General features: G+C 33.1%; 1 protein-coding gene across 4 annotated transcripts in view; it reads left to right on the forward strand.

Moving 5' to 3' along the window:
- Window positions 1-21,676, forward strand: part of LOC138138891 (follistatin-related protein 5-like) — a 178,482-nt gene that overhangs the window by 127,793 nt on the left and 29,013 nt on the right. Inside the window, exon 1 of one of the 4 annotated variants that reach the window (XM_069060951.1) lies at window positions 19,502-19,617. The exons of 1 other annotated variant lie outside the window; for it this stretch is intronic. The gene's annotated coding sequence lies outside the window, so the exon portion shown is untranslated. Of the gene's footprint in view, window positions 1-19,501; window positions 19,669-21,380; window positions 21,469-21,676 lie in introns of those variants that run through there. 2 more of the 4 variants (XM_069060125.1, XM_069061660.1) reach the window with 2 other exon arrangements.

Below are 21,676 nucleotides of genomic sequence, written 5' to 3' on the forward strand. Positions count from 1 at the left end.
ATTTTTTCGAATGCATTTCTAAAACGTATTAATTAGCCCGAGTGGAACACGAGGGCTAATTACGTTTTGGAAATGCATGAGAATAAAATTTCCGGATATTAATCAATGCACGAGGGCATATTCGGTAAGAAAATCGCAACGACACGGACATTATGCTTCTTAAATTATAAATTTTTAAATCGTACGACACTCATTAAAGACCAATAGAAAAATTAGTTCACGAGCCATAACCAAGACAACAACAAAATAAATGATTTTGATTGGCTGAAAAAATTTCCACTTATTAATCACAGTTAGGTTGGTCTACCTACAAAAAATTTCCAAGAAATTTTTTTGTTGCCATGGTTATGGCTCGTGAACTAATTTTTCTATTGGTCATTAATGAGTGTCGTACGATTTTCATGGGAATAACTGATTTATCGAAAATATCTTTTCCCTACAATTTCACTTACTCTTACGGAGTGCAATGAAAAATGAATTCATATGGTTTTTCTCCTTGATGAATAAGTACGAGGAAATCCTTTGTGAACTTTTATACCTAGTCGTTCAAGACGGTATATTGCAATTTAATTTATGTCATATATCAGGCGATTATTATTTGACACCCCTACTGACAAAAGGACCAGAGACTGTGCGGTATTTACCCTCCGACCTCTTTTTAAATGCAGAACCTGCTTATAAAATTTAATGATCTGAACATTACCGGGTTCTTTGTTCAGCTAATTCACATTTGAACGACAGATCAAAAACAACAGAACGTTAAATTTCTTGGACGACTATACAGTGTAGTGATAGAGTGAGGAACAAAATTTATAATTGCGTTATTTAATATTTTCAAGCAAAACGCTCGGATAAGTCAATTTTATTTTTTAATTGGCCACCTTATGATGACATAAAAATTTTACTTATGACGTTATGTATTTTTGCACAATGACGTCATCATTGGTTTTTCAATAACAACCCCCACTTTTTCTTCTTTTTTTGATGGACTTTCGTACGACCTAAATGATGAGTAAAAAAACTGGTACGTTACATAATAATTTTTTTGAGAAAATGATAATTTTTATTTCAAAAATTTAATTCAATTTTTAACATTTTTTTAGTTTAGTTAAAATCGAAGGTTTATTTTAATAGATCAAACAATTAGAAGATTTGCGGCAAAGAATTCATGCTGAAATGGAACAAAAGTCCTGACATTATTGAAGGCAATGTACTATTGCGGACAAAAAAAGTGGGACATCAAATTTCTGTCAGTTTTGAAAAATTCGATGTAGTTCAAGCTTTATTGTCATTTTTTTTGACACTATTCCAGCTGACAGTTTAAAAATTTATTTTATACTCCTATTTTCCTTTTCCAAATGCCCTCTTCTTTTGATAAAGGTAGATTTTAATTGGAACTTTGCATTGCATGAAATAAATATTCACTACGTGCTTACTTACATTCATTCCCTACAACCTACAATACTTAATGACAACGTCAATCAATTCAAAGTAGGGTTAGAAACAGATAAGGGTTATTTCACATTAAAAGTGAAGACAATGACGTTGATGTCCCACTTTTTTTGCCCGCAATAGTACATGAGTGTCGATTTTATTGTAAACCTTAGATGTTTGTTTTTGTTTGAGGTCAATTCAAATTTTTACATTAAAAATTAAATTAAATTTTTGAAGCAAAATTTGTCATTTTCTCACATATTATATCCCAAGTACAAAATTTTTTTATCGGAAAATTATTTGCTAATGAACGAAAACATCCATAAATGAGGTCAGAAGACCAATTATTATCAAATAAGAGCACGAGACGAAGTCGAGGGCTTTTATTTATTTGATAATAATTGGTCTTCTGACCGAATAATTTATGGATGTTTGAGTTCATTAGCAAAAAATCTGCCGATATTAAAATTTTGCACGAGGGGTATATAGCTGATTATTTCCTGAATAAAATTTAGAGAAATTTTATCGGGTTATTTTTTGTTTTCTCGTTTAGATGGTCAATATTTGTCACGCAATTGGTTGCTAGACACATAAAGGAAATAATCAAAAAAATATATTATGTAAGGTATCACTCGTTGTTTAGGTCGTACGAAGGTCTGTCAGAAAGAGAAGAAAAAAGTGGGGGTTGTCATTGAAAAAAACCAATGATGACGTCATTGTGCAAAAATACATGACGTCATAAATAACATTTTTATGTCATCATAAGGTGGCTAATTAAAAAATAAAATTGACCTGCCCGAGCGTTTTGCTTGAAAACATTAAGTAACGCAATTATAAATTTTGTTCCTTACTTTATCACCACACTGTATGTATACATATTTCACAAAATTAGATGCTCTAAGTATGTTTCTGACATGTAAGAACTGAACGATTTTCAAACAAATGAATGGGTTTAAAATAAAACTGAAGGATTTAAGATTTAAATTAATTAGCGATAGGCTTCTCTACGATATGGAAAATATGTTTCAAATGAAATGATCAAAAAATCTGGGATATGTATTTTTTTTACTATGCCTGAACCATAATCTCTGTTTTTGACACTAAAAAGCTTGCAAAATAGGGTCTTTAAAGTACTAAGGCTTTAAAATTGCCTAGGTAACAACAAATTTTGAACAATGATAAATACACATTTATACATAATGTATAATAAATATACATAGCAATGAAACAACAACAATTGACCATTTCTATATCAACGATTATGACACAGATTACTTCGAAAAAGGTATTTCAATTTACTTTTTTTGTTACAATTTTCAGATTGTAGTGCAGGTATAACAAAAAATAGGGTATGATACACGTGTATCAATGAATTAACATACCTAATTTGGACTTTTAATAGTATATTATGATACAAGTATATCAGGAAGCCTTTAAAGCACTAGCGACCTTAAAGGCCCTCTGCTATCGCGTCGTGCTCTTAAATTCGTCACACGTGCTTTAAAGGCTTCCTTATAAACTTGTATCATAATATACTATTAAAAGTCCAATTAGGTCTGTTAATTCATTGAGATTTCTGCATATACAGTTTGTTTCTTCAATTATTGTTCCTGACGTGGGAGCTAGAGACAATTATAAATTTATACACCACAAAAATTGAAACTGTAAACAATTGTAGTATTACAAATTAATTTTTCATTTGAACGTACTCATTTTCACAACACAATACAACACACAACAGGGTACATTTTGTGCCTTTGAATGTTCGTACAAATGCATTTTTTAACTGATAAAAAAGTAAATGTACGAGTACTTTAGTTTGAAAACAAAATATTGGTTTCTTTTAATGCAAATAGCAATTCGTATTAATAAACTAGGCAAAAATGAATAGGGAATTTTTCCTTTTTTGGATTTTTTATAAATACCGTTTAAAATTTGTAATGAAATGTGTTACAAATATATTAATATACACATTAAATGTAATGTTTCAAGTACTTGTAACATTTTACATTTTTTTTTGTGTTTAAGAATACGTGGGAGGATTGGAGCAATTATTTTGCTTTCCAAGAAAAATTGTGGAATTCCCTATTCATTTTTGCCTAGTTTATTTTACAACTTTTTTTCAGCAACATATCCACGTTCGAAATTTAACTTTGCATTTTTAAATTATGTTCGTTTCGTATTCAAAATATTACAACATATTTGGCTCGGATGTAATATCACCAACAAGACTTGGAGAACTTTTCATCTATACACTTCTCTTTTTTTATTTTGCCTTTAAATTGTCTGAATTTACGGTGCACAAACATGTATGGTGCTAAGGGAGTCTCCTTTACCTCATATCCTATGTTGCCAGAAAAAACGTATACATATACAACTCGTAACATAACATAATATAATATAACGTCGTCCATATTTTTCGACACTTCATCATGCTTATTATGTTTATACTTTGTGTGAAAGTTCCCCCGAGTTTAATATATTTTCTTCTGAAACGCATCTACTTTAGAAACATATTGTGGAAAAAGTCTTTCTAATATTAGGAGTCATTTCATTTGCTGATATCAATAACCTGATGATATCCTTGGTGTAGGAGATTGCCCAGTTGCAACACAGGATCAGCGGTTAAATTTCAAATAGCACGGCCTTGCTTTGAGGTTGAACGTTTGCTTGCCTCACCGCAACATTTCTAGGGATCTTCGCCGATAAATATTTAAACAGAGGATATTGCGTTTCACTTCTCGACTATTATCCGTGGTATTAGACACAGTTTGCTCTTTTTTGTATTTACTTATTGATTCGATCAATAAGTACCGAAGGGCCAATAGCGCTTTTCATGATCTGTCTCCTAAGAAATCAAAACGGCAAAGTGCCAACTTTTATTAAGACTTCAACACGTTCCTGTGTATGATATTCCTTCTCAAGAAAATTATTTTAGTCGAGCGATAAACGGCGTCTGCTGGTAATAGGTTAGCTATAAATCAGAATGACATTATTTGCAATAAATAGAACTGGCAAACACGTATCTGCACCATTTTAGCTCTAGTTTATTTCAATTTAAATAGTGAAATGCTTTTAAGTAAATGTATTACTTCATTTTCAAGGCACTCTGCAGTTTCTACAAAAAGTATTTACTGCTCTGTCGCTTCTAAAATAAGTCTAAAGGCGATATAGAGCAGTAGAGATTTACGAGTGGGTAGAGTGTCCACTCTCTTTTACAACAAGTACTTGTGTTACATACTACTCAACAAATTCAACTTATCTCGATACTTTGTTTGGAATATACTCAGTCGTAATGGCCTGAAAAATACTTTTTTCAACTTTTTAACTGAAGTGGCTTCTAAACTCATGGTAACAATTTTTCTAAATTAAGTAATTGGGGTGGAAATGAAATTACATATTTATCCAATGACTCTATTTCAGTTTCAGTTAAATTAACACAAGGCAAATAAATTTATTTATTCAAATTATGATAGTTTTCACTTTCTTGTGCTACGGAATTACACTTTGGTTCTTTTGTTTTTCTTAATTTTTGAAATTTTAATATCTGTGTTTTCTAGAAAATATTTAAATATTATACTGCGTTCGAAAATGCTTTTTGAATTTTAGATGCAGTTTTGATATCAAAATACCAAAGCACTATGGAGCTAAAGCTAACACTTCAGAAGAACTAGTGGTATTTGTGATCATTAACTTAATGTGTAATGCATAAACAATGGAAAAATATATCTAAACAAATTTACACAATTTTGTTACAATCTCTAATTTATGTTATTTTAGGAACATCATTTTGTTAAAGTAGGTATAATACAACTTTTTATCAAACAGTGTCTTTTGATAAGAACCCAAGATTCTCTCTTACCTACTTAAAATTCGTCAGATATATTAAGTGTGTAAGAAACAGAATACTTAGTTATAAGGAAAGTTCTATTTAAACTTAGCCAATAAGGTATTAAAAGTATTTTCCTCTTGAGAAGGTACGAAGATAACAGAAAGTTAAAACGTCCACCTTAAGAAATTATTGTAACAAGTTATAATTGTGTAATACGTTCCAGAAAAATTTCAATCCAACTTGAATATACAGCAATGAATATCATTAAAAGTATGGTGAAATGGAGAAAAATGATTATGGAATATTGACATAGTAAACTAGGCAAAAATGAATAGGGAATTCCACAATTTTTCTTGGAAAGCAAAATAATTGCCCCAATCCTCCCACGTATTCTTAAACACAAGATAAATTTAAAATGTTACACGTACTTGAAATATTACATTTAATGTGTAGATTAATATATTTGTAACACATTTCATTACAAATTTTAAACGGTATTTATAAAAAATTCAAAAAAGGAAAAATTCCCTATTCATTTTTTCCTAGTTTATTAGCGAGAACGGGTTAATTTTCCACACAATTTTGTAAATTATGATGTTATTGAAAAAGTTTATGCCAATTTATTATGATTATGTACTAATGACTATTATTAAACTTAGATTGCTTTGCCATACAACTATGTCTACGTGCACAAGTCAGTAGATTAGATAAGTAGTCAGCGGAAGTTTAATACATCGTTGCCAAAGGCATTATTTATAGTTATTTTAGCAAAGTTAACCGAAGTTATCGATCAAAATGCCGAGGACGATATCCTCTTGGAATGATTCTGCTCTAGTGCAAGACCAACTTCACGCGAGTGGAGTGGAACGACAGTTGTTGTTGTTAGACTTCGATACCTAAAGTTCTGTTTTCTTCTTTGTATATTTCTAAAACTTCCCTATTACATTAACACCTGTTTAGATCATTGCAAAATGCTGTTACTACATTTACCCCAACAACAATTTTTTTGTAAACTGGAATCTAGTATAGTAGTGTAGTGTATAGTAGAATATAGTATAGTAGTGCTCTGATTTATAAATATTAATTTGCTGTTAACTCGAATGAACCTAAATTAAACAAATAGGATTGAATCCTGTTCAATAATTAATTATAAACTCCCTCGATACGTTTTACTAATGAAGCGGGTATTATAAGGATAATTATCATCATCATCATCAATTCATCAGTACCTGGAGATGATTAAACGTCGATATCAACTATAACTGAATGATGTATGACCCTTTAACCGAAGTCTTAAAGTTAATTACAAGAAGCATTTATTACACTAGAAATATTACCTAAATATTTACTGAAATGAAACTCAAAAATAAATTTGACAATTTTCAATAGAAAATACAAGAAATATTATCACTTATCAGTGATTACATATTCTTTTTGTAGAAAAGTGTGATATAACTGATCTAACAAAAGCTTTCAACTGCATTGATCATCACTCATCAGTTCATCACCATCAGTCATCACCATCAGTCATCCTCATCACATTCCGTTGCAAAAACTGAAGCGTTATAGTTTTAATAAAAATAGCAGTGCTTTAAGCAAATCTTATTTAACAGATACTTCAATATGTTGATGTAAATTACAAAAGTTCCAGTTCTATAGAAATCTGTTTTCTGTGCTAATGACACTTCTCTCATATTGAAGAAGGTATGTATCAAACTTCAAATTGCCAACATCAGAAACACAAAAAAATATATCAAGAACTAGTTCTCCAAATAATATTAAAATGTAACAAATTAGTTTTGTACCCCACGATGTAAATAAAGAACTAGTCTCACATATTGAATACTTACTGAGAAAATTATTATCATGGACACTGATTGTCTTACGTAGATTGAAGAAGCTGCTTCTATCAAACTTTCAATGACTGCTTACCTTGCTACAATCTAAACCGTGATCTCTTATGGTATTCTAGCAAAGGGCCTTTTCTTTGTAAGAAACTTTTCTCATTGAAAATAAAATATATCAGAATCATCGTTGGACTTCATTACGGTGAAGATTGTCTCATCTGTATATTTGCCAATCTATCTTGTTACAAACTAACAGATCATTCTTATAAAAGTCAAAACCAAAACCTGCACATTGATTTCCTGCGAGTAAATAAGTCACGAAAGAGCGTAGCCTATCATTGTATCAAATTTTATAGAAAAATATCTTCGTGATAATAAATACATACAACGTTGTATATAGGCACATCTACACATGAATAAATTAAACCTTAATGTTAAAAAACTTAATATCACGGTAAATTAAAGGTAGATAGGTAAGTTAAACTGAGAATGTATTATTCATGAATTCAATTAAGTTCATCGTTTTTATGTGAAGTGGATTTGAAAATTTCTGACGCATTGTGTCATGATAATAAAGCCAAGAGCGATTTAAAAAACAAACAAATTGTTCGATTAATATTTTTAAGTGAATTAGAGCAAATATGCTGAATTTTTAATAATGATTAGCGCAGCAACCGAAAGACAGTACTGAACAGGGGTAGGTACAAACACGAGTGTGGCCCGAGGGATGAAACCGAGCAGAGAGAGGCATTTCCCCCTTTTGTAATATCTGGCGTTATCAAGAGAGGTTAATTGAACGCAGGAAATGCAGGAACAAAATAAGGATTGCCCGACGGTAGTAAGAACACCCTACAACACCATGCCTCGTTTACGATGCACTCGAGGGTGTGTTCCACGTACAAATATAATGGTAGGTACGGTCCTACCACCAGAGTAGTGCCATTGACTAAATCTGCTGCTCCTTCGATAACGATGCGATTTAATTAAATTCGACTGAACCCTTTATTACCACTCTAAATCGAATATCTTAAGAGATAGTTTTAAAAGGATTTTTGTAATGGCGCTGGCCATTTCCGTCCGAAAACTTGTTTGCTTCCGATAACAATGCTCCGAAATGGCGTCCACCGTCAGAAAAGTGTATTAGCGGAAAATCCTCCAGATCGCTATTATTTTCTTCCCTCTCAGGGGTAGGATGAATTATGAGCTTGTTATTTTTTTTCGAAAGCGACTCTTACGTATTTAAAACTTCAGAGCTATAACGCGTCGGGAGGTCTTAAGATGACACCACCACCTCGACGAGACAAATTCGTAGTCTTGTTTTAATAAAATGCACCGGGAGAAATAAAGTTGCGCCCTTTTAAAATTAACGAGCTTGTATTAGTGGCGACTGCTGTAAAATTTATTTTTTTCAGAGGGAACGAGAGAAACTAAAATTGCAGCGCAACAGACAAAAAATTCCACCCGAATTTAATGTCTGCGCATACATATTCATGGGGAAGATTGCATTATTTTACAATGACAATACTGGGGCACAAACACAGAATTAGATAATTTCCTACACGTTGCCGCAGAATTACAATGTTACTGGGTCTTGTCAGTTACCCATCTAAGCAATAATTCAACATCGATTCCCATAATTAATGATAATCAGATAAGCTAAACTACGCAATTAACACCAAATCCTCCGGCGTCACACACAAATCTAATTATTAGTTGGAAGCTAAATTGGAATATAAATAGGGTTATTTCACTATTCAATACCAAGAAATTAACTCGCATGCAGGTCAATTACTTTTACGTCAGATTGGGGTGTCATAATATACTTGTTAAGCCACCCCGAACGATAATCTTTATCCACCGAACGTTTCCAATAAACACAACGAATGATAACAAAAGATAAATTTCCAGTTCTTTTCGAAGACCATCAATTATTTTGGGGATTATCTAAACTTGAAGGAAGTTAAGGACTGTTCCTTAGACCCACCACTCTCTTTTGGAGCAGCAGTGCTGTTGTAAATAAATTTATAAAGTAGTATATTTTACGACAAACCACTTCCATTCATTACAACTTACTCGCGCAATTTGGATTAGTGCGAAAATCTTTGTTGTAATTCCACACAAATTGTTTCAGTCTTGAGAATTTATTGGTACGAATGTTTCCCAAAAAGGGCCAGCACCCTACATCTTCGTAGCTGGAATGACGCCAGACAAAATAACAAACAGTTAAGGCGAACACTAGTCATGATGAATATCACATATTCCATATTCAACAATTGTCAGAATTGTACTGTACGCATTGTTAAATTAAAGTAAAAATCAAAAAGGTATAACGGCATATCAGCCAAATGTTATACTGTTACAGTTAAACCTTAAATTTACTGAACTATCACAATTCAGATATTTGAAAAAATAGTACACGGTGAGTGACAAATAGGGGAAGTATGGTGGATGCTGTAAGGTTTCATTCCTTAACTGTTTCAATTTTCGGATGGTTCTTTGTGACAACTTGCTCCGTTTTTTCATCAATTTATGCACTATAACTGTCTTTTACAGTTATAGTAGTATCTTTTGTCGCTCGTATTAATGTCTTCCAGTTTTTTTTTTCGAGAATCAGTCTGTATCATAATTTTCAAAACGTCATTGTCAAGAAATTCATGATGACTTTAACGATCTTGTTTTTCCGAGCTTTACTCTCCATTACGAAATATTAATAATCAACATTAGTTGGTGCATTCTGTCGCTGTTCTTTTCCCAAATACAGCGTTAATTTTTGCCAAATGCCAAGACCACAACGAATGGTATTAAATAAAATGGCGTACCACTTGTGATTTCAGTATTCAATCGGCAACTTTCTTTTCGCAAAATAGTGAAGAGCGTATAATGATGGCTATTATTCAATAGGATGAAAATTGTAACACGAGCCGTAGGCGAGTGATGGAATCATCCCACTGAATAATAGCCATTATACGCGAGTAGAAGACTATACTTTGTTCACGATTGCCAAAAAAAAACCAATCTCTGAAAATTGAATTTTATTTTTTTTTTAATATCTGACAATTCAAATTATGCCTCGTTAAGCGATTGCTGCGCGACGCCCGATTGGTGATCTGCCCGTGTAGAATGAAAACACCAGGGATGTGATTGGCTGACAGCCGTGGATTCCAATATATTCTAACACGAGGTGTGAAATTGATATTATTCTTTCATCGAATATCCAACAAGAATGCATTCATTCTTTAATAATCGTGGAGAAAGTTGGTTTATCCTCACTAGAGACTAGAGAGGAAAAAATTGCAGTGTTGCTGGATTGCCATTGAATGTAGTTTCACAAGAATTATTCTAAAAATCTGGATCGAATACCTTGCTCGCTACGCTCGTGAGTCAAACTTCGAAGTCGAGTGGAAAAAAGAACCACTTTCCTCTCTAGTTCGACAAATAAGTATTGTTGCTTATTGTCCAGTCGTCAGAGAGATTTAAGCCTTAAATATATACATAAACATATCAATTTTGCTATCCCAATTGCTCGGCTGATGTTATATTGATGAGAAGGTGCAAAAAAGAGTACAGGGTGAGTCAAGTACTCTTGACAATAACACATTTAGAAGTGTTGCAACGGTAAAATTGTACAGAGCAACTTTGTAGTCCATTAAATTTTGAACTAAATGTTTTCTATAAACATTTCTGTACGACCAGTAATAATTGATCAGATACGGGTGTTAATAGGTTAATTTCGACCCAATGAGTAAATTGACCTTTTGTCACTACCATTATTATTCATCAATTTTCACATATTTCCCATCTAAATAGAATGATTTTACCTGTATAATTAATAGTTATTATGATTTGAATATTCATAATTTGAGAAATGATTTAAGTTAAGAAAATTTCCAAATATGATTCTTGTAGCAAAATGAATTCATAATGAAATTATACAAGGTGATTCTGGTGATTCACGAGTAATAATGGGCCCGACGGAGTTGAAAATACAACTCACAATACCTTTGGAACGTAAAGCTGGATATTTCCGCGGCCACATCCAGCTTTACGTTTCAAAAGTATTGTAGGTTGCATTTTCAATTCCGCGCGGTTCATAATCACTCGTGAATCACCTTGTATATTCCCGAAAGAACAATTTTGTAATAATAACACATATAATCATTGAATACTGCTAATTTAATTATTGTTGTTTTCAAATGCAAACAAATCGAATTTCCATGAAGGCCAGATCCCCTACGTAATGTTCTCCAAGTTGTGAGATATTGGCTTGAATAGTTAGTGATTGGCAAACTGACTACATAATTGAATTATTATTAATTGTTCATTCATGTTATGTTATGTTATCAAATACGTATACATCGCTTCAAACCAATCGACTTTCAACATTTCGTCAATCTCAGCTTTTTATATGCTTTTGTTTTTACTTTATATTTTAATATCTCTAAAACTGTTAATTTCAGTTAAGCTTCTTTCATAAATACTTATATGTCCGAATTCATGATTCTCTATTCAAATAAGACGAAATATCATGACGTTTGAAGAAAACTGTCGGCCACGTTATAATGTGAAAACAAACAGCGATCGAAAAATGGCAATGATCTGAGGAGATGCACTGTCAAATAATAAGACTGCTCCATTTCAACATTCTTTATAAAAATCTAATGATTTCTCTTTTATCGAATTAGTTCCAGACTTTACATTCGTACTTTAAATATTTTTTAAATCCAGCTAAAGTGTGGTCGTTGAACAGATGGAGTAATAAAAAAAAGGATGTGGCGTTAGTTGCGCAGAACGATATACGCCGAATCCTGTTTCACAATGAGGCAGGTTCTTGGCCATTTGTCATTCTCATAAGTATATGATATAGTTGATAGATTGAGAAAAATGTTGCATTCATTGACGTGCACATCTTCTCCAAACATGAACACGTGGTCAAACTGCCGAAGCGAGGTTAAAATTAATGAAATGCCGTCAAGTAATTTTTGTGAATGTACATCAGGTTTTCAAAAATATGCGCACGTTTTGAATAAGCCAATTGGAAGCTGCTGTTTAAAATACGCGGGCACTAGGGGGCGGTTTTATTACTCCATCTGTTCAGCGATCACACTTTAGTATTACATACAGCGTTATAAACCTTCAACAGACTGAAGAATGTTAAGCTTGTTAACATATTCGACGCAGAAACATGGATATTTGAAATTTTAGGTATAAAAACCAGTAGATGTTTATTAGGTAGAATTAATTATGTGGCTGTTGTAAAAACAGTTTTCAATTGCTAATTTAATGTTAATTTGATTGCTAAATGATATTGATATTTTTTGTTACGTTAGTCAATAAAAAGGCTAAATTACTGTTAGAATTTTTTCTTCAAAAGAACGACATTTTTGGTTCATAAATATCTCACCGCAGTTGAAAAAAAGTTTTGGTAATTTGATATTATGATGAAATATGTATTTCCTTTTTGTATAAGTATTGTAGGTTGAATCCAAGGGATAAATCTAATCGATGAAAAATATATTGTTACTTTATGTTCGAATACAATAAGATTGAAAAAGGCGATTTGTTAAAAGCGAAATCAATCAAATTTTAATACAATACAAATCAGATCTCCTTTTTTCAATCATACTTTCATTAATGGTCTGCTAAGTGCAGTAGAATATTTCTGATACAAAGTAAAATCTTCCAAATCCGATATGGATTCACGGCTTCAAACTTAACTACATCTTGCATCATCCGTCTCCAGGTGAATCGTTAAAATGTTTATGGCAAGCCTCGTACTTTATGATTTTAATACGAGACGTGGATAAGCAAAACGACGTGGCAGGATTACAACTTTAAAGTACAAAAGGTGTTGGACTAGGATTTTAGCATACATCCTATGAGCCTTCATACACAAACTTGCATATTATTTGAATCTAGTGGTGCTTACGCCGCACTCCTATCTTTATTGAGGCTTCACAATTCGCGATGTGTGACTGGAATATTCGTATATTCTCTCTATATTCCGAATAGTTAGCGAGAATTAGGTGGTGTAAAATTGACTTAAATGTGGCAGAGAGTTGGAGTTAATTCGTATTTTATTACATACGACGAAAGAGTAGAGGTGCGTTCATGCGAAAAATATTCACCTGTTTAATTGTAAAAAAACTGGAAGCGTTTCAAAAATTTCTAAGGCGTCCAGTCTTGCGTGAAATATGCCGGCGGCAGTAAAAAAAGTTCGGCATTTATCCCGAGAATCATAACACTGTATGTGCATGGATTCAGCAGTAAAATTGCCCTCAATAAATTGAAAACTTGATAGAGCCTCCGGTTTCCAGCGGCGTTAGAGTTCTTATTTCAGTCCGTCGGACATATTCACAAGGTAAAAGCGGGAATAATGCACTTCAGCCAAGAAATTTATTAGTTAAATTTCCGGTTACAAATAGGAACGGATGGATCAAGACGGCTGCTCTTTTCGCCTAAATGGAATTTCCTTACATCTCACAGGAAACGCTCTAATTTTAATTAGATCTTGACCTGATTTAATTTCTTTCGCTGTATGGTTAGATTTTATCGGGAATCTCGCAAAATTGCAAAAATAAAAAGTGCCATTTCGCCGATATGAAAGGTCGGCTAAAGTGCTCGGGCTCATTTAACGACGAAATTCATCAAGCTAATTAAATTGAATCCTAAGTGAATTTGGAGTCGACTACTTTGCACCTGGCAGCTAAAGGCCGAACCACTTTCGTCAAATTGCACGCGTCTACTACGAAAACCACACCCCTAATTATTTTTAGGCAATTATAGTTCCATCTATTACGTCTCGTTATTTGATAAGGGTGTTATAAATGACACATTACAATTTTGCAAACGCCATTTCCCTTTCCTTTTCATAAATGTTAGGCATAAAGCGTCACATAATTACCTAGTAGGTATAACACCAGTTTCATAAAATCTAAATTTTGTTGTTACAAAGAAGTAAAAACAGGCGGTTGTTAAGGTTAATGTGGTAAAATAAATAAAAAGTGTCTGAAAGAAGTGTATACCTAAAAAATTAAACTTGCAATTAAAGCAACTGGTCAAGAAGCGAAAGATTATTTTAAAATGTTGTAAATAGATTTAAACAACGTAAGAAATGCAATACCAAACAGTGCTGTGAGAATTATGACACAATTTTAATTGTCAAATATTAAAAATCAAATGAAATTCAATTTTCAGAGATTGTTTTTTCTTGGTATAGTCGTGGAGAAAGTATGTACAGTCTTCAAGTCTTCAACTCGCGCATAATGGCTATTATTCACTCGGATGATTCCACCACTCGCCTACAGCTCGTGTTGGAATTTTCATCCTCTTCGTGATACACTCATTGAAGAACCTACTATTCTAAATCATGTAATTGAGCATTAAACATTATTTCACACAAATTTTGGTAATTGTTCACTTTAACTAGTTCTGGAATTTTCGCGGTTTTTCTGGCTAGACAGCCTCAGGGCGTCCTCCTAGATCGTGTCCCAGTCCCACCATTCAAACCTTGTGCAAATGCCTTTTTTTCTCTCTTGTTGTGTTTTAAGGTCGCATCAAGGTCGCGCCAAGTCTTAGTATAACTAAAGGGTAAGGAAAATTTTCATTTGCACAAGGTTTGACTGGTGGGAAACGATGTAGGAGGACGTCCTGAGGCTGTCTAGCCAGAGAAAAACGCGAAAATTCCAGAAGTAGTTAAAGTGAACAATTACCCAAATTTTATTTAAAGTTAAATTTTATCCGTATCGATACAAAACAGTCACATTTAACTGTTAAATATTTACAGTTTTTTCTTAATTCTATTTTTTAGTTTATAAATTTGAGTAATGTGTGTTGAATTCAAATCATCGGTTCAAGTTTAATTTGGTCATATTTTTCTACGGTCCATTATTATCAGCTATAATGTAATCATCAATGATATCTATGTGAAATCGAGCTGCTCCTGTTTCACCGATCAAAATAAGGTTTTTAAATATTTTGTTTCATATTATATGTGTGATATCATCATTTTACTACCATATTCCTGCCAAATAAAATCGTCGAAAAGGGATCATGTAACACATGAATTATATTTTCGGCGATATTTGATTGAATCATGTTAGAGTATGTATGTTATTTATACAAGAGCTGAATTTATACAAACTGATTTGAAAGGACAAACTCTGTTATGTTTTCGAAGGTGCTAAAAATTATAATTGATTTATTTAAAACACATATAGGGAAATATCAAAATATCTAACACCATTGAACACTACCCAGTTATGCATTCACCTTTAATTTGTACATTCAAATCATGTCTGTAACTCTTTATTTAAATAGATACCTACTTACGTCAACACCGATAAAAACGTTGATATTAAAATGTTGTTGAACTAAACATGAAATTTAAAGCAATCTGTACTAATGCATTCATAGAAGACACATTGTAACTAATTAACGTTCACGCCATAAGCGCATTACATTATCCGAATGGGATTACTAGCTTTATTACAAAATGACGCCACTGAAATGCTTATAAGCTCATTTTGTTGCACCAACCCATTTCATCAATATTTCAAATTGCATCAGTTCAACATCGAAAATTCAAACACTTGAACCACAACAAGATCAGTTCATTTGCACATTATAAAATATTTGTACATCGCAAATAATTTTCATTAATATACAGGGTGGTCCCGATATAACCTGCCAAAAAAATTCTGGGTCATTAGAAGGATCTAACAAGACCAAAAAACCCCTTTTCGTTAGGTCCAAAATAATGGGGATAAATTAACCCCTATCCACACCCATTCGACGCTGCTGACCACAAAAATACGTACCTACTCAGGAATTAATTGTTGGTGTTTGTAAGGATGACAGTATCTAAGCAACATAGGTACCTGAATCGTTTATGACAAATCTCAAATCTGACAAACTAAATCAAATTAATGACATTTATTGAAAACGCTGTACAATGTGTGCGTTCATTCATCAGCTTATTTAGGTACAGAAGCTGATTTTGTAGACTGAGATGAATGAGTAATAAATAAAGTGGTGTTCCTCAATGTGTAAATAAATGTAGAGGTAGTGTGTGCAAAATGGTGGAAGAACAGTGTATGTAATAAGAGTATCGTCTTAATTGTGGTTAAATAGCCAAAATAATGTATTGAATAAATTTATTTACACTTTACATATTCGTACTTTCAACTCTAACTGAGAATATCTACTAACTAATGAAAGGTAAACTAGACTAGAAAAATTATTTTATAATAAATGTTCTGTGTGCCTTCCGTTGGCATATTTGAGCCGGTACCAATTTTCATAAACAGAATTCATCATTTCTGGGTTTTTGCGAATCCGGTTCGCGGCGTCTGTTACGTGTTTCTGGAATTGGCCTTTTGTATTTATTTCAACTTCGTATACCAAATCTTTCGTGTGGTCCCAAAAATTAAAATCCAGAGGGGTTAAATGGAGGATCGGGGACGCCATCGTATTGGAATCAGTCAGAACCAACCTCACATAAATGCAGATGTAGCTCCACAAAAGTACAACGGAACGGAAGGACTCCTTCAGGAAAACGCTCGCCGTATGGTCGCCTTGCCGGTCTTGAATTACCACGTGTTTCGCCATAGAGTAAATGCAAATCCGCATATTCTTGTTTTGTGAATTTCATAACTTTTTGAAGGATTCGCAAATTTAAAATTAAACTTAACAAATGTCATAGGTGTTACAGGTACCGTTGCTAAAGAAATTGCAGCCAAGTAACCAGAATTACCTTTTTAAAACCGATTAACTCATTAGCGTACAGCAAATTTCGACCAAATTTTCAATTATTTTTATCTCGAAAACGAAAAGACTTTTATTAGAAACTTTTTTTATGTATGAGTTCTACTCATCGCCACCTATTACTGGATTTCTTCTGGCAGGTTATATCGGGACCACCCTGTATGTTCGTATCTCTGGAATACTCTGTAATTCATTTTTATCAAATTTATTATGGCGAAGTACAGCAGAATACAACCTTTTGGTAGGAACATCCAGTTGGATAAACTCTTTAATTCATACATGTGTCACGATGTTAAATGTGTTGTTTTCGTGTTGTGCAACATAAAAAGTAATAAACTCCGAAATTTACAGTCTATGCTTAGCCATCCTTATTGTTGTATCTGTTGCATCACAAGCAAATATCGTAACAAGTGCCGTTTATTTCGTCTTGAAAGTAATTCAACTACATATTTGCTTTATTCTCAATACATTAACAAACGTTTTGTAACTCGACACGTATGCACAACTTGAGAAAAAGCATTGTATGAATATTTATTTCATTTTATATTCATTTATATGTAAATGTTGTATAAAAATGTAACTGTTTAAAAATAGCTAACACACCTTCTATTATTGGGGATACAAAAATAGAAGAGCACTATTTTTAAAATATGTATTGACAAATTCAAAACTTTTAAAATTACCGAAAAGTATTAGGTACACATCGTGGGAAGAAAAATAAGCACCTGAACGATTAAAAAAATTGCAATAAATAGCAATTGCTTCTTGCCAAGCACGAAACTTACGTAAATTAATTACTAGATCTATAAAAATGTGTTCATTACAGTCTACAACAAAACAATGTATTTCGTTAAAGTACTAAAGCTAGCTTGCCGGAAATAATTGCTTCAAAAACCCTGTGCAATTCCAATGGAATTAACCTTTTTACTTGATTACGAGATTTTAGTTAATTCGTTCACATTCTCTTCTACCAAACAGATTTTCTTAAATTATAAACTTTTTATTATAATTTATCTTATTCTATTTTTGTTGAACTTAGTCAACGACGGTTTAGTAGTGTTATAGATACCTACCTACATATTTTCTCCACCTTGCGTGTTAACAATAATTTTTTTTGACATACAGATAATTAACTGTATCGATTTACCCCAAATGGTATTTCCATTTAATTCAAACTCCAAGTTAATAACGTTAATAATGTTTTAAATAACAGACTTCCGCTTCCCTCTTAGAAGTTTACTTTACTCTAAAAATCACGTAACTTATTTTCTCTGTTATTATTATTATTTTAGAAATAGTTAATTATAAATCTTTATATTTACCAAGTACGGTTGAAAACTAATAGCTGTACGAGTAATGTAAAATAAACTTCTCCGGCTCTTAACCTATTCTCTAGTGAGGCATAATAATGCTACTAATTACTAATTGGTATCATTTGTTAAGGTTTAGAACAAAGCTGGAACGTGTTATCATCGTCTCTGGTTTCACTCTTCGTAATTCAACTACCCTCTGTGTTCTCATCATCACCTTCTAAGTAGTTTAAATGATACCTATGTAACATGACAATCACTAATATATTATAAGTATGACGTAAATGTATATATTTAGATACGCGTAATGAAATAAAAACTACTGTTTGTTTCGGTTAGTGTTATCTACAACAGCGTGATCAACGCGATAATGACACATTAATTATGATCATTTCGTTAAAAAAACTCTTAGGAAATTTCATTTATGTCGAAAAAATATCGGGTGTTCGTTTAACACAAACAAAGCAAAAAGTGAGGTTAGATTTAAACAGTTCATCCATGATCTGTAATCCTAACCTAATCCGTGGTGCGTTCACAATCGACTCTTCAAGGCCAGCTTTGAGGAGAAATTTAAATGAACACCCCATAGAATTAGTAGTGTTCAACGTTTAAAAAATTTGTAGTCAAGCGGCCTGGTGTCTGCTTTTGTTTCCGTTAATGTAATGACAAAAGTAAGAAACAGTTTTTAACTAACCAACTCCAGCCTTCATCTTTTTCTTATTATTTTTGTGGTGGAATTTAAATTTCATTGTGGGACAAAAATTAACGAAGTATGGAAAATCAAAAATATCAGCAGAAATTTTCTGAGGACAAATTACATATTTCAAGGAACTCTAAATTGATGTGCCAAACTATTTTGTGAAACAAAAAATTTTGGAGAAAGTGTAGAAGACCATCAATATGAAAGAGTTAGAGAAAATAGTGATTGAACCGAAAACTTCAATTATTAGTCATTTGTCACAACAAATGGAGGTATCACTTGCCACGGTACAATCTGGCCAAAAGGGCATAATTTGGCTAGTTCGTTTGGTGGTGGTTAGGGCGCCACCCGCGGTAGAGCTGGGTTCGATCAGGTACCTCCGCAGGTAGAGACTCAAACTAGGCCAGATGATGTTAAATTACTATAAAGTTAAAAAAATAAATAAACCACGTAGTTGGAGAGGGGGGTCCTCGAACTTGGATTTATTAGTGAATTAGTTGTTACTAAGCGTTATATTACTGATATGCACAATTAATGATTATAGATTAAAGGCGGAGGTTGATAGCTATCAAGGCTCTTACAGAATTATTAGTATGTATAACGAAATGATTAGTCAGTAAAATATGAAAGGCTAGTAAGGTTGCTCTGAAGGAGCGGTTGGAAAAAGGGTAGTGACAAAGTTGAAATTATGGGAACTGTTTGATCATTTGCTTGCCGTTCCTCCTAGTGCAGGTGAACTTAACTCCTCGGTTATAGCGATTGCTGCAGGTCGTGGCGAGATTCGTAAGTCGACAAGATGATCGAGATTATTGAGATTGTTGAAATTTGTTGGAATTGTCGAGATAGTCGGGATAGTCGGGATTTGTTGGACTGAGGTTGTTGGGATATTCTCTTGGCAGAGATAATATCCAACGGGTAGTTATCGACTGGGAAACCAGAATATTCGCTCTATTGTGCCCAAGACTGCTGGTGATGGTCAATGCCTCTAATGCCTATATCCGTAAGATCCTCCAAATGGAGCTGCAGGGTACAAGGCGCGGTAATTCTAAACAGACGGTATACCTTGACCCTTGAAGACTATGGTACTTTGGAAATCCCAATCTAATGGTAAAGTTTGCCCAAAATAACCACTTCAGATACGGCACAGGTTAGCGTCTCTGTTTTCTGACAGGCAAGATTTTTTTAGAATCACAAATTAAAAAAAGAAAGGTCCGTTGCTAACCATGGATTTCTTGATGTTGCAAAAACCAAACGATAGAAAAAAAAATGGTGACACACTAGAAACGTGCCATATACAAGGATTTACATCTTTATCCTTACTGCAGTTTAAAAGCTCCTCCAAGCTGATCTGCCATAACGTTTACAGTTCTGGGAATGGTTCTAAACACTCGCCACTTTAACATCACGAAATACGGCAGCAGACAGAAATTTTACGATCATTTTTAAATAAGTTATACCTATGTACCTATGTTTTTAGTCCTTTAAAACGCAGAATCCCATATTTTGAAATAAAGGGTGGATATTGAACATCTATAACAATTAGTGTGTTTATTTAATAATGTATTTCTGCTTTGCAAAATGTCAAGGATGTATAACTAAAATGATCAATGTAAGGTTATGTATTTGAAGAAAATATCAATTAATAATAATTTAAAAAAAAACCTCTAATATTTGCGTGACTAACCGAACTGAAAGCAATTAGCAGCAAATTTTAATTGTACTTGAGAAATCAAAAGCAAATTGCGTGGATCATTTTAAATTAACAAGTTTTTGTTGAAAGTAAGCCATAAAATTAATTCGATAACGCAAATAATGAATACTGAATTTAATAATCCATCTTGTAAACTCCACTGACGGTTTTAATTAATAAATTATTAATGAGAGTTCAATTCTGTGTTAATAATAACACAGACTTTTATTAAGTTTAATCAGGTGGGAGGCGCTCACCACCCTCGGCACGTGAATGCTTCCATTCACCACTTCATTTGTGCTCTAATTTCAGAATCTATTAACTGACGAAGTTTGCAATGTTAGATTCAGATTCCCAGAGGTGTTGTGGCACTGTATGTGTTTACCTGCCAGCTCTGATGGCACTGCAGTTACACCTCGTCTAGATTAACAGTTTGAGTTCTGTTCTAGATTGGCATTCAACCAAATTCGCTCGTCAACTCGTAATCAATTCCTTCTATGACTTGCTAATTTCATCTAGAACGGCGCTGTGCAAGTTCAAAACGCCATTTTTCATACAGCGGAAACTTGGCTCGATCTTTCCGATCAATCCATCACGGAACGAGCAGTTACCCAATGATTTTCCAATGTGGGACAGAAACTAGAACAATCCGTTCCAGCAGCATACAAGAAGTAATTTATGATGCAATATCTCATTTGGCCGGATTGAGTGCTGTTGATTAAAATTTAATTTTACGCATGAAATATAACCGCAATATTCCGAACTTGCCGTAAATCTGAATTCCATCCACGTTATTGGTAATTCAGACTGTTACTTGACTGAATTGCAGTGTATTTTCTTTTTAATCGCGCTCGATCGAAGATTGGAAACTTCTACTTTTCAATAAAGCGTGTGTAAGTGAAAAAGTTTGGAACATTATGAATTGAAAGTGAACACTAATAACCGTAAAATTGATGAAACCATGTCGGCTGGAATAAGAACCGACCAGCGGGCTGCAGTTTCTAACTTAATTAACATTGTCTTTAACGTTGAAAGGATATTTTTAAAAGGGACTTGGAATAAATTGCGCCGTAAATTACTCGTAAAAAGGATAAAATCTCT

Source organism: Tenebrio molitor, chromosome 1 (genome assembly GCF_963966145.1).
Source record: "Tenebrio molitor chromosome 1, icTenMoli1.1, whole genome shotgun sequence".
NCBI lineage: Eukaryota > Metazoa > Arthropoda > Insecta > Coleoptera > Tenebrionidae > Tenebrio > Tenebrio molitor.